This window comes from Mauremys reevesii, linkage group 11 (genome assembly GCF_016161935.1).
Source record: "Mauremys reevesii isolate NIE-2019 linkage group 11, ASM1616193v1, whole genome shotgun sequence".
Taxonomy (NCBI): domain Eukaryota; kingdom Metazoa; phylum Chordata; order Testudines; family Geoemydidae; genus Mauremys; species Mauremys reevesii.
The window spans coordinates 54,145,666-54,158,564 of NC_052633.1; the positions used below are offsets into that span (position 1 = coordinate 54,145,666).

Genomic DNA, 12,899 nt, shown 5'->3' on the forward strand with positions numbered 1-12,899 from the left:
CTAAGACTATACCTAAGCCCTATGTCATGAAACCCCATCAAATGCACCCAGGGTGTGAAATCTGGTTTAAAGTTCCTGGAGTAAAGGCCTTCACTCTGCCTGCAGCATAGATTTCTATACAGTCCCAGAAAAGGTCAGGGGCACTGGTGCAGGGTGTACTCTCAGACATTCCATACCTTACCACTGGTATGCAAACAAATACGTGTGTGTGTGTGCGCTACAGGGGGATGATGAGAACTACTGAAAGAAAGTTCTCTAAAGCCCAACCCAGGGAAATATGGTAAGCTCTTTGCTTACCTTACCAGGGAACCCAAGGCAGTACAGAGCATAGTGATGACAATGTCTCGAGCCAAGGCAGCTGCAGTTCACTGCCATATCTACGACTCCCACCCAAGGGTGGGAAATGACTAGGTAAAGCATATGATAGCTGCTTGGGAGATGAAAAAGGTAACTACAACTAGGAAGGAGGAGAACTTCTTCCCACATTCTCTGACTGACTGATGGTCTGTGAAAATGTAAAGGACCCTGAGCTGGTTGGGAGAGGAAATTCTGCTGAGAAGCTGGAAGCCTAGAGTGGGTGCCCTTGGGGGACCCTGAGGGGGGGAATATAGGTGAAGTTGTCCTGAATTGTGACAATTGTGCTTACCTACCTCATACAGCTGCTGCAAGAGGTTTATAAAGTGCTTTGATAAATTTGATGAAAGGTGTTTTCTGCACAGTTTTATTACAATACCACCAACGTGAGATGTGCACCAAGGGGTATCTTTGTCCAAAGAGGCCATAAGTGGGTTCTCATTGCGTAATACAGCCTGTGGCTTAGATTGTTCCCTCTGCTTTTGTGGAGCAAGGAGGAAGGGAGCCATTACCCCATCGCCTCACCTCCACTCCTAGGGAACCTGAAAATGTTCCTCTGACTGCTGGAGCTGCACAGAGTCCTCTTTCTGTGTTATTTTGGATGCAGAAGCTAAGTCAGGAAGGGTGGAGCAGGGGACCTGCTCTCTGCTCCAATATCCTGGGTTGACCACACAAATATTTGAAATTAGAGCTGATTGAGAGCTTAAAATCCTTGAAGCACAATTAACTCCTGCTGGGCCTCCTGCTGCGAGATAGTCATAGGGTGACCAGATGTCCCAATTTTATAGGGACAGTCCCGATTTTTGAGTCTTTTTCTTATATAGGCTCCTATTACCCCCGTCCCGATTTTTCACATTTGCTGTCTGGTCACCCTACTCCTGCAGCTGCCACTGTACAGCTGTGAGATGATTCAGCCAATGGTGTGGTGCTGGGGGAGCACTGGAGCAGTGTGAAAGGACCAGCTCTCCTTTTGGATGCCTCTGCATTTGAACGCTTCAGGCATCTCTTTCTTACACATCTCCAGGGCCATGGGATATTGGAATGACTAACACCCTGTCCTTTCCTCATCCTCCAAAACCCTGGACACCTGAGGGAATGATTATTTGGAAACTTGGCATGTTTCCCAGCACCTGTGACCCCCCTTCAACCCACCATCCGTTTCACAGTGGGATAGGGTGAATTTTATGCCTAGGTCTCCCAGACTGCTACATGATATACCATTATCTAAGTCCTGCCTCAGAGCCAGGAAAAGAAATTGTTCAGTTAAGCTCAATCTACCTAGCACTACACATATTCCTGAAAGAAAGTTTACTTCTCAAGCCAATGTAGAGAAAAACTATAAATCATCCAGAGGGGAAGATTATTCGAGAAAAAATTAGACAAGACTGAAATATTCTGGGCTTGATTGTTCTCTGATTTTACATCCTGCTGACATCAGTGCTCCTGGTTTACACCAGTGTCAGTGAGAGGAAAATCAGGTCCTTTGTACAGGAATAAACACTGGCATTAACAAAAGTCAGGCATTAAGAAATATTTTTGCAAGTTTACATATGTTATGGGTTGAACGAAGCACTAAATATTTTATAAGCTGTGGTTGTGTCACAGAAAACCATACAGTTCAAGCTTAGTTCCTTATTTTTTTTCAGAGCATCTGAAATCCAAAGTCATGCACTTTTCCCTGCCCTTGATACTCCTGTCACCCCCTTGCACCTAGCATTGCCTGCTTGTCAGTGACAGTATCTTCTTGATGAGCAGGCCAGGGCCAGTCCCAGGCAGCTCCCCTTTCAGCCTGACAGCTGCATATCCCAGGTGGTCTGACATTTGAGATAGAGGCTGTGGATAAGATTGAAGGTGTTTTAGGGGAGAAGAAGGCTGTGAATAACACCAAGCCCGCATCCAGATGGAATCATTCACAAGACAACCTGAGATACTCTATTACTGTCCATATGTCTCCTAGGTCTCCACAGGCCATACTCTATATTGATTTATTAGAAATCTGCTTTTTCAGCTTTGGTTCTTCCAAAACAGACTATAATAATATGATTTATCATGATCTGAAATGCTCTTTTTAAAATCAGTTCTTTACATAAACTATTCTACATAAAACGCTCTGGTAAGCATCAGATTATAAAATAAATATTTTGGGATGGGAATCTGTCAATTATCCTTTTAACAAGTTTCTCTCCCACCATAACAAATGATAAAATATTGTACTAACCAAATCAGCCCCACCAGTTATAAGTATGCTAACAGTCCTGCTTATACGCTATTTTTTTTCTTTAGCAGATAAGCCAGGAAGAATTATTTTATTGTTTTAGCACTACAAACAGTTGTTATTAGTGTATCTTATTTATAGTTAGTTCTTTGAGGCACTATAGTAATATAGCAAAATATCAGTTATTTCATCACACTGGTGAATTTAATGAACCTGAAGGTGTGTGTTATTTTAGCACTTGCGGTAGCTCCTGTGAAAATCCAGCGGTGCTAAAATCTGTAAACCTGTCACTGCTTAAGTAATAACCTTGTTAAAAGCATCTTCATTTAACTTATTTTAGCTTTTGCAGGATGCAGGTTTTATTTTATCAGTGTAGGGAATAGGTGTTTCCAACCAAACCACTTATTGTAAAGATAGTTAATTGTAGTTCATTAATTTATTCTCACTGTTATTGCTTTTATTTTAACACTTAATTTAAATTAAATATTATCTGGAATCAAATTTGCATTTTCAATTTTTTTATAAGCTCTTAATTTATATAAAATATCTGTGGTTACAACACTACTTTTTATTCTGCGATATAGAAAATGCTCTTTTTAATCATTAATATCCCTTTATGCAAGCGAGAAATAAGCCTGCTTACAGATGGAAAATCAAAATAGTTTTTTCCTTAATCTGACCACTATGGAATTGGATTTATTTTCTGCTTTTAAAATATATAGAGAAAATGGAATATTGATGTCATGTGTTCTTAATTATCAATCAATCCCAGCAAATGTACACCCATTGTTATTGAAGTTCTGGTAATAAAAATGGGAATGCTTTCCTACTTAGCACCATTCAGCAAAAGAGAACTGCAATTTGCAAGATCACTTTTTTTATGGAAACAATGACACTTCCTACGTTGTTTCAGTGCGGATTTGTTTGTGACTATGGATAAAACTCGAATGCCTAGTGAACTTTTACAAGATGAGCAATTATCCTTCATTGATAACCTTTCTTTGAGACATGCTGTGCTATATTGTACACATAATGCATCTCAAAAGCTGATGAGGAGTGCTAGTATTGTCCCCAATGCAGGAAAGCACCCTCATTCAGGGACTTAAGAACATGCTTAAGTATTTTATGGAGCTAGGGACATGCTGATAGTAGTAGAATCCCAATTTTATTGGCTGCATAAGAAGTTCATGAGACAGGTCAACTAGGTAACTGAATTAGCTGTCCATGATGCTCCAGGAATGAATTGACATTTCCAAATTTATTTCATTTGTATGTCCTTCTCGTATATAATTTATGAGATCTCCTTTCAGTCAGTTTCAGTGTCAAATTGACCCATACTACAGCCCAAATCCTCAGCTGGTATAAATTGGAACACCTCCATTGAAGTGAGTGGAGCTACACTGATTTACACCATCTGAGGATCTGAACCTAGCTATCTAATTGACTCCATCATCAGAATTTTCTAACCTAATCAGCCTGGATATTGGTTGCACAAGAAGTAAAGAATGTCATCCAACTGGCTCTAATAAACATCTTCTTTTAGGTACCCAATGGGAAATTAAAAACCAAACTCATTTTTCTTCAGCACTAACCACCCTTTTCCAAGTATTTTTTTCAATAATTTATTAAACTGAAGTAAGAGAAAGGGTGTATAGGTGATGATAATCAGGTACAAATTAGGCGTACAAAGTAAATCCTCTGCAAATAAATGCACCATTGTAGATCCTTATGCCAACAGGGAGGCCCTTCAACAAAGCCAACTTGAGACAGTGCTGCCAAACTTGCAGCCCTGGGCATTCCCCAGGTCATGTGGCCCAAATACAGCAGGGAGGGGTGTAAATGTTATTGTGATATTTACAGCTCTTCTTCAAATGTGGCTTAGTGTGGAGCATGAGTTGCTTCCTGCTTCCTTAATTCTGGGGTGATAATATGAATCCCCTAGGGAATCAGGATATCTGCATATCATGGTCTTGGGTGGGTTGCATCTCAGGATTTCCACCTCGTCCAGTTTAACAGGTAACCACCATCTACTATTTCCCTTATCCCTACCACAAGCGTATTTATCACTACTGTACACTTGACCTATTCCAACAGTCTCTGATCCTTAGCCTTGTTATTTAGTATTTATATTACTATAACCATAAGCCCCATAAGAATCAGTACCCCATGCTAGTTGCTGTAAAAACACATATGTAAACATGTTCCCTTCCTTGAGGAGTTTAAGATCAAATTAAAGAGAAGGCACAATTCATGAGTGCAATAAAGAGTAGAACAGAAGGGAGGACTGAGGACAAGGGTAACAATAATATTATTATATGACTGAACTCCTAGCAAATTTCAGAATATTTGGGGGCAGAATGTGGGAGGTTTCATGTTGAAAATTGGGACAGGTATCTGGGAGGGCTTGATAAAATGATTTTGGAGGGGATGTCAGATTCACCTGAACTATGCCTAGGCTTCCATATGAATTTGGTCTATTGTTCTACCATCCTACATCTATCTACCATGTCGAGATATACATTCATGACTATGTTGGTTTGACATTATACTAAAAGAGGGGGGGAAAATAATTTTAAAGCAAAGAACACTATATTTTTCAATCTATAGTATTAATATCAAATTAATTTTATGTAAATATTATTATTATAGTTGCAATGCCACAAACATAAGACTGGATTTGAATTTATTGAATAGAAATTCTGATTTAAACATGTACCATCTTTTTGTATATAACAACATCCATGTTCCTTCCAAATAAGTATAACATTAATTTAATAGAAAATAGTCCCACAGAACTTTTTTTTTGTCTCCACAGTTAAGTTACAAGGTTACAGACCAAATCTCATTAATTATTGGAAGATTAAGATGCTGGAGTGATTGTGTTTGATTGGTCATTTAGCACAGCTTTTAAGGGATAATATGGAGATGGAGTCCAATTGTATCTTTTAATAAGATATACTTTAAATGTACACTAATGCCAGAACAATTTAATGAAATTCACATTTATTTCAAGGATTTTTTTAATTAAATCTATTGGTTGTTGGTATCCGTAAACCCTTAAGAATAAACACCTGCAGTGTTTTATTATGTAAAAAGGTAGTTTAATTGCATCATATTTATCACAGACAAATCAAGCCCTATTCAGAAGATAATAATGACACAGTAATTGGATCAGTAATTGGTTCAGGATGATTCAATATTGTACTAATAATCATAAATACTACTGTCTCCTGCTTTGGTATGGGGCTGACACTGTATTATAGATTGGATTTAGTGCAATAAATATTAGTGAACTGGGTCCAGCTTTAATGCCTAGGTCTTTAGTTTGACTGTATTAGTAGATAACAGGTATCAAACGATTCACTCTTCAAGAGCAATGGTTTCTAGCTGGAGTCTCTAGCGAACATGAATGTCTTGCTGGCTTTCTGCATCTAGACATTTATGGAACAGGCTACTTTTCATTTTCTCCTGCATTATATTGATGTTCTTTGGTTCCTGATGTTAAACAGTCTATGACAGGGATGAGAGCTCTTGCCTTAGGAATTCATTCACTGTGGGCAAGTCTGGTGACATTTGGAGCATGATGTAAGAAGGCAAGCTTATTTGGCGTAAAGTTTCCCTGACTTTTTTGGCTTTTCTCATATTTGTTTCTGTTTGTTTTTATTCCTGATAAGTAGAGAGAGGTTTTTAATGCTACCCCAATTGTGGGTGAACTTACTGGTTTTTTTACATCTGAAAAAAAATGTAAAATTTTCAAAGAGACTAGTGATTTTGACTGCCTCCATTTTTGGATGCCCAATTTGAGAAACCTTAAAGGGACCAGATTTTCAGAAAATTCCAAGCACTTCCTCTCCAAAAACCAGGCCCTCTAAGATTTCTCAAGTTGGCACCCAAAAAGAGAGCCCGCAATATCACTCATCACATATTTTAAATGAAGGCCAATATTTTGTTTTTAAATATCTCAGGGTCTGATCCTACCTGGTCATAAGCCTCTCAGGGGAGGCACGGAACACCTTCCAATGGGAAAGTACCTTACAGATTCAGGCCTTAAATAAGGATGTACCTGCACAGTGATAGGTGCTACAGAATTTTGGGAAACAGAGATAAACGATACTGGTCTTAAGCTCTCCCATACAAATTAATGTCTGTTGTTTTACTTGACTGTTTTCTTTGCTTTACTGGGCCTGACAAGGAGCATACGAAAAGAAACACTGGCCCTCTTCTATGCTTTCTGCTTATCGCTGCCATTGCCAGACTTCTTATAACAGCCTAGTGCAAGGGTGGGCAAACTATGGCCCACCAGGCCATGTAATCTGGCTCTCAAGCTCCCGCCAGTGAGGAGGGTCAGGGATTTGTCCTGTTCGAGCGCTCCAGCTGGGGAGCAGAGTTGGGGGCTTTCTGCGCAGCCCCCAGAAGCAGCGGCATGTCCCTCCTCCATCTCCTACACATGGGGCAGCCAGGGGGCTCTCTGCACGCTGCCCCTGCCCCAAGCACCACCCCCGACAGCTGCCATTGGCCAGGAATTGCAGCCAATGGGAGCTGCAGGGGCAGCACCCGGGGATGGGGCAGTGCGCAGAGCCACCTGCCCATACCTTCACATAGGAGCCAGAGGGGGGACATGTCACTGCTTCTGAGAGCTGCGGGGGAGGCGCCTGCTGATGGGGCAGTGCGCAGAGCCACCTGCCCATACCTCCACATAGGAGCCAGACGGGGGAAATGCCGCTGCTTCTGGGAGCTGCTTGAAGTAAGCACTGCCTCGACACTGCACCCCTGAGGGCCCCCCCCGACACACGCCCCAACCCCTGCCCCATCCCTGATCCCCCTCCTGCCCTCTGAACCCCTCGGCCCCAGCCCAGAGCACCCTCCTGCACCTCAACCCCTCATCCCGAGCCCCACCCCAGAGCCTGCACCCCCAGCCAGAGCCCTCACATACCCCTGCCGCACCCCATCCACCTGCTCCAGCCTGGAGCCCCCTCCCACATCCTGAACTCCTCATTTCTGGCCCCACTCCAAAGCCCCCACCCTCAGTCGGAGCCCTCACCCCCTCCGGCACCCCAACCTCCAATTTCATGAGCATTCATGGCCCGCAGTACAATTTTTATACCCAGATAAATATTTGCCAAAAAAGTTTGCCCACGCCTGGCCTAGTGGCATACCACCTCTATTCCAACCCTGAACAGCCACTGTTATAACATATGGGGGGGGAAACTTCCTAAAATGAAACATGCTGAAAATGACCAGTATCTATTGGTTTCTTAATCATGCTGAATCTGAGACCTCAGCAGTTTGGTTGAGATTTTCCAAACATAGGGATCTAAAGCTGAGCGCTTAAATCCATATTTAAGCACACAAATAAAGGTGGCTAGATTTTCAAAGGTGCTCCAGCTGCCATGGATTTCAGTTGGATCCCTGAATGATGAGAACCTCTGAAAAATCAGGCCTACTTTGGGGTGACTAAATATGTATTTAGGAGCCTATTGATCTTTGCTCCTTTGCTGCACTAATTAAAACCCTATTTATCCTGATTCTGTGATCTACCTGTAACAATTATTACATGGGTACTCATTGTAAACAACATTTTGCTTGTGTTTTTGTATTTATGAATAAAATTATATACCCTATTTCGTCTGCTTTCCTTTTTGATATTTGCAAATAACAAAAAAAAAATCTATCTATAAATAACTAACTAAATAAACATAACATTGTGGCAAAGGGCCACTGGTAGGAGATTGGGATGTTGCAGCCAGTTTCTTGTTTACCATGGGTTGATGTAACATGGCGCACAAAATCACTCACATGCCATTTAACCATGGCTGTGAAAATCATGCTTGTCATCACTGTATTCAGCAGACACTTGGCGGACTCATGGAACTGTTTCTTAGCCAGTGCTGTGGTCTTTCATTGAGAGCCAAAAGGGAGTGGAGTCTCATTATCCCAGAAACAATGATTCGTATTCACTAGACATAGAAACTTGCTTTTCATAGGCACATTATATAGCTCTTAGCTGGAATAGAGATAACATATCCCCTTTATCATTGTAACAAAACCTCAAGGTCTACACTACTGATTTGGAATCCTGCCTTCTACATCCAAAATTGAGGCATTCATGACAGTATACCTCCCTTCACTAATGGCCTTGTGTTGGAGAGATGCTATGTCAGTATAACTAAGGCACGAGTGTCAACCAAAGATGGATTTTGTGTTGGGAAGTCTGCATAATGCTGCAAGTGTCATCTCTTCCACAGAAAGACAACAATGCCACCAGGGTTCTTGTATCTCTTTACACATGATCACATTTATTGACATTTGAGTTCCGAAATAAAATACCTCAAGAGTGGATGGAGAGAGGTGAAGAGTCTGTGAGGAATTCAGACAACCAAATAGATAAGTCTTATTGCAGAAGGTACTTAGGGAAACCTGTATAATGTGGCAAACATACTGTAGGCACTAAGTCTGAAAGCAATCTGTATAAATGAAATGCCATGGCAGAACAGCAGCACGGGACCAGTTCAGTCATAATGCAGTCAAAGTAACAGAGCCCAAAAACACAAGTTATGCACTTTTCCTAAGATGTGGGCACCGGACAGCTATAAAAAGGTGTAAAAATCCAAATGGTCCCTTTTCTCTCAGTGCCCCCTCAGAAAAACATTTTTAGCTCTGCCTGAGTTTCTCTTACCTTTGCCTTGTTCAGGGAATAAGTGAAGGTGAGAACACTGGAGAGATACCACTTTGCACATAGTCAGTCAGGCAGGAAACAGAGGTAGATGAACAGAATGTGTTGAAAGCACTGTGATCCAGAGCCAGGAAATACCAGTTCTCATATCCCTGAATGATATTTACCACAAACCTATGTTTCCTTTTCAGGGCCATAAACTTCAATATACTGGAGTGTTCAGTCAGCCCTTTCCCATGTGCAGTATGGATGGCACAATTTTCTCAGCATATGCTCAGTTGAATCCTTCTGATGGCATCCATGTTGGCCTCTTTCCATATATAGGCACGTAGGGATGTCTTCATCTTCTTCAGGAGTCTGGGGCTACAGCCAAAGGCAGGCATCCAAGCTCTGCAGGCAAGGAAAAAAGATAATTTTAGTTCCTGAATAAGGATTAGATTCTGCAACACCTGAGCAATGAAAATCCTGTGGCGCCATCATGGCCAGAGCCAGGAAATTCCAGGGTTTAGTGACTATGGCTGAACAGAGTCCTATTTAACCAAGGTGAATGTTTGCTGTAAAGTAAACTACAGATAATCTATGCAACAAGGGGCAAATAGACAGCCACGTGTAATGTCCATATCAATGCCTCAATGGCTTTGTCTCTGAGAGTCTCTCACCATGAAAAGGTAACAATTTTACTATCTTAACTCAGTCCTAGTTCTCAACAAAGCAGGAACTATGCTATATATGTTATTGTTGTGTTCCCTCATTTAGGTATGTGAATGAAGCAGATACTTACATTCACTGTACTTCAAATCTCTCATCACACCTTACTTAGAACTCAAGCTCTACCAGTCATATTCCTTTATAATTCAAAAAGTATGTAAATAATACATAGTGAACTACACAGAGGCAGGTACTATATTTGTATTTTCCCTAAAGATGTTTTTGTCTTTTTTTTTTCCAGACTGTCCATACTGTGGGCCAAATCCTGCTTATCTTACTCAGGAGAATAGTTCCACTGAAGTCAATGGGACACCTGGAATAAGCAGAGCAGAATTTTGCCTGATGTCCATGTTTAGCCACTGCACATTTACTATATCTAATACACTCAGCAGAGCCATGGTGAAAGACAGAATTACATTTCATATGCAACATTCTGGTGAATCATTTGGACATTTTTGTTAAAACTGTGCTACAATTAAATAAATTTAACCAGCAAAACAAGACCAGAGAAACAAGCACATACAAAAACACATTCCTCTGCTCTGAGGAGATAGGGAGAAGGACTTTCTTTTTCTGAGTTTTCTGCTGTTTTCATCTATATGCAATGATAAGATAATTGGCAATGAATAAAAAACAAACATACCTAGACAATGGAGAGATCATTTGTACAGATGTAAATTAAAAGCAGCCCCATAGCTATTCACCTGAAAAGAAGAAGCCTTTGCAGCTATGTAACATCAGAGAAGTTATTTCCTACTTTTGAACAATTTTTCTTCTCTTTATTCAGCCATTCACCTTTTCTAAAGAAACAATGACAACACATAGCTAATTAACAACAAAGACTAACTGAACTATGATTATAACAATCTACCTTTAAATCAAAGGAAGAAGGCAACCAATACTAAAATTTAATCTGTCCTCTGGGGCTGGAGGCAGTTTACAGGTTCAAGTCAGATAGCAAATGTAGCTAAATGGCAGTCAGAAAAGATCATGTGACTGGGGGCTAAAAACTAATTAATCTCCATAAAGCTGTAAGTGAGGTAGGTAAGATGACTTGAAATCTGATTACATTATTGCATTTAAGGAGAGAAAATGCAGCATGTATTTTTCATGTTGATTTTAACCACCTGAGCCCTTAATGACATTGTGTACCTTGGAAAAAAACCTCATATTTCATCTATATTTAAGAAGATCCACAAAGATGCTCTTGTCATTCGCACACAATTTACTCAGTCTAAATAATATCCTAATGAATCACGGAAAGCGAGTTTGTAAACTTTTATTGTTCAAAGTCATTCTTTGGTAAGGGGATTCAATGTAATTCTGGGAAGCTATAAATAAATTTGAGAAAAATAAAATAAATAAAAATAGAAATCAGAAAGAAATAATGATTTTACTGTTTTACCTCATTAAAAAACTAAAAGAATGCTTCTGTATTACATTTTGACCCTTGAACTTGTAATACAGTTAAAATATACATCTAATATACGCCTACTGAAATGAACTCCAGCCTTTTCCTTAGAGTAGAAGAATGATGGCAGTACTAGGGAAAATGAAAAATCTGGAAAACTCTAGCCAAAGCATCTACATACCAAGCTGAAATGAACCCAGAAGCAGATTTTTTAGACTACAGTCAAGGCTTTGGGCACCATTCATAAACCTATGTACCCTGATCAATCAGAGAACATGAATATTACACAGTGGATAATGCCACAAAAAGAAATCTCATGCTTTAAGAGACTCAATTACACATTTCTGAGATTCAGTATCAGCAGCACCTGTTAGCCATTTCAGCATTGCAAACTCCAGTGCAGACAGAAGGGCTGTAATAGGGACATTTTTAGGTGAAGAAAAAGTGTGTTTTTAAAAATGTTTGCAATGTGCTTGATATATATTGTCACACAAATGTATGAAAACATATAATAATAAATATAATGTTTTTAAGTTTTTTAGGTTATATTTATAGGAATAATAATGACACTGTGCTCTTCTATAACACTTCTGATCCAATTGCTTTGCAAAGATTAATTAATTAAGCCTCAACACTCTTGTTTGCTAGGTAAGTATCAGTATACCCCTTTTACAGTTGGCTAAACTAGGCAAGATGAATATGTTTGTATCTAATCTATTGTTGCGTCTAGATATATGTGCATCAATCTGTATAATTTATGGATTGACACCTTAACATCAGTGGGAGAAAGACAAGCCCTGTCTGGGATGATTTAGTTGGGAATTGGTCCTGCTTTGAGCAGGGGGTTGCACTAGATGACCTCCTGAGGTCCCTTCCAACACTGATATTCTATGATTCTATGATTCTAAGCAGGGCTTGGAACACAAATAGATTATTCAGCTGAGGCAGGAGATCATGCTAGTCAGGTTGGGAAGCAGCTGCCACTTTACTTGAGTGTGGCTCTGGTGTTGGTGAAGGGAAGTCGAACTCCTCAGGACTGCATGAGATGTGGGCAGGCTCCCCTAGTAATGCCTGTCTCTCCTGGTTTTCTGAGTGGTGGTTAGATGATGCAGAGACTCATCAATGGTTGGTCATCCCTCCCCTCCAAACTGTGTTTCCTTGCTCCTCTGCTCTGATTGATGTTTGACCCCAAAGCTTAGCATCCCTTCCTCCACTTCCCTTGTTGCATTTTTGAGTATTGCTTGTCTTCTTGAAGAGCAAGGGTTTTTTCCAATTGCTCTATGGAGTTAGGAAAACATTTTTCCCACATAGCAAAATTGACATATATGGGTTTTTTTTTCTTTTCTCTCAGTAACCAGGAGATGAACTTCTTATGTTTGTTGTGATTTTATCCAGCTTTTGTTGGAGTCCAATGTGGATTATGGTTCAGGCCCCATTTGCAAGCCAATTAAACTTTGACAGTTTGGAAATAAGATTTGGAGAGTGTGGGTCTCTAAGGTTTGCACAGATGTAGGTTCACCATTGTCTGTGCTCCTAAC

General features: G+C 40.3%; 1 long non-coding RNA gene across 3 annotated transcripts in view; it reads right to left on the reverse strand.

The window, feature by feature from the left end:
• Positions 1 to 12,899, reverse strand: part of LOC120374236 — a 136,247-nt gene that overhangs the window by 10,517 nt on the left and 112,831 nt on the right. For 2 of the 3 annotated variants that reach the window (XR_005585953.1, XR_005585954.1), the window contains exon 4: positions 8,860 to 9,632. This is a non-coding gene — a long non-coding RNA (uncharacterized LOC120374236). Of the gene's footprint in view, positions 1 to 8,859; positions 9,633 to 12,899 lie in introns of those variants that run through there. The other variant, XR_005585955.1, reaches the window with a different exon arrangement.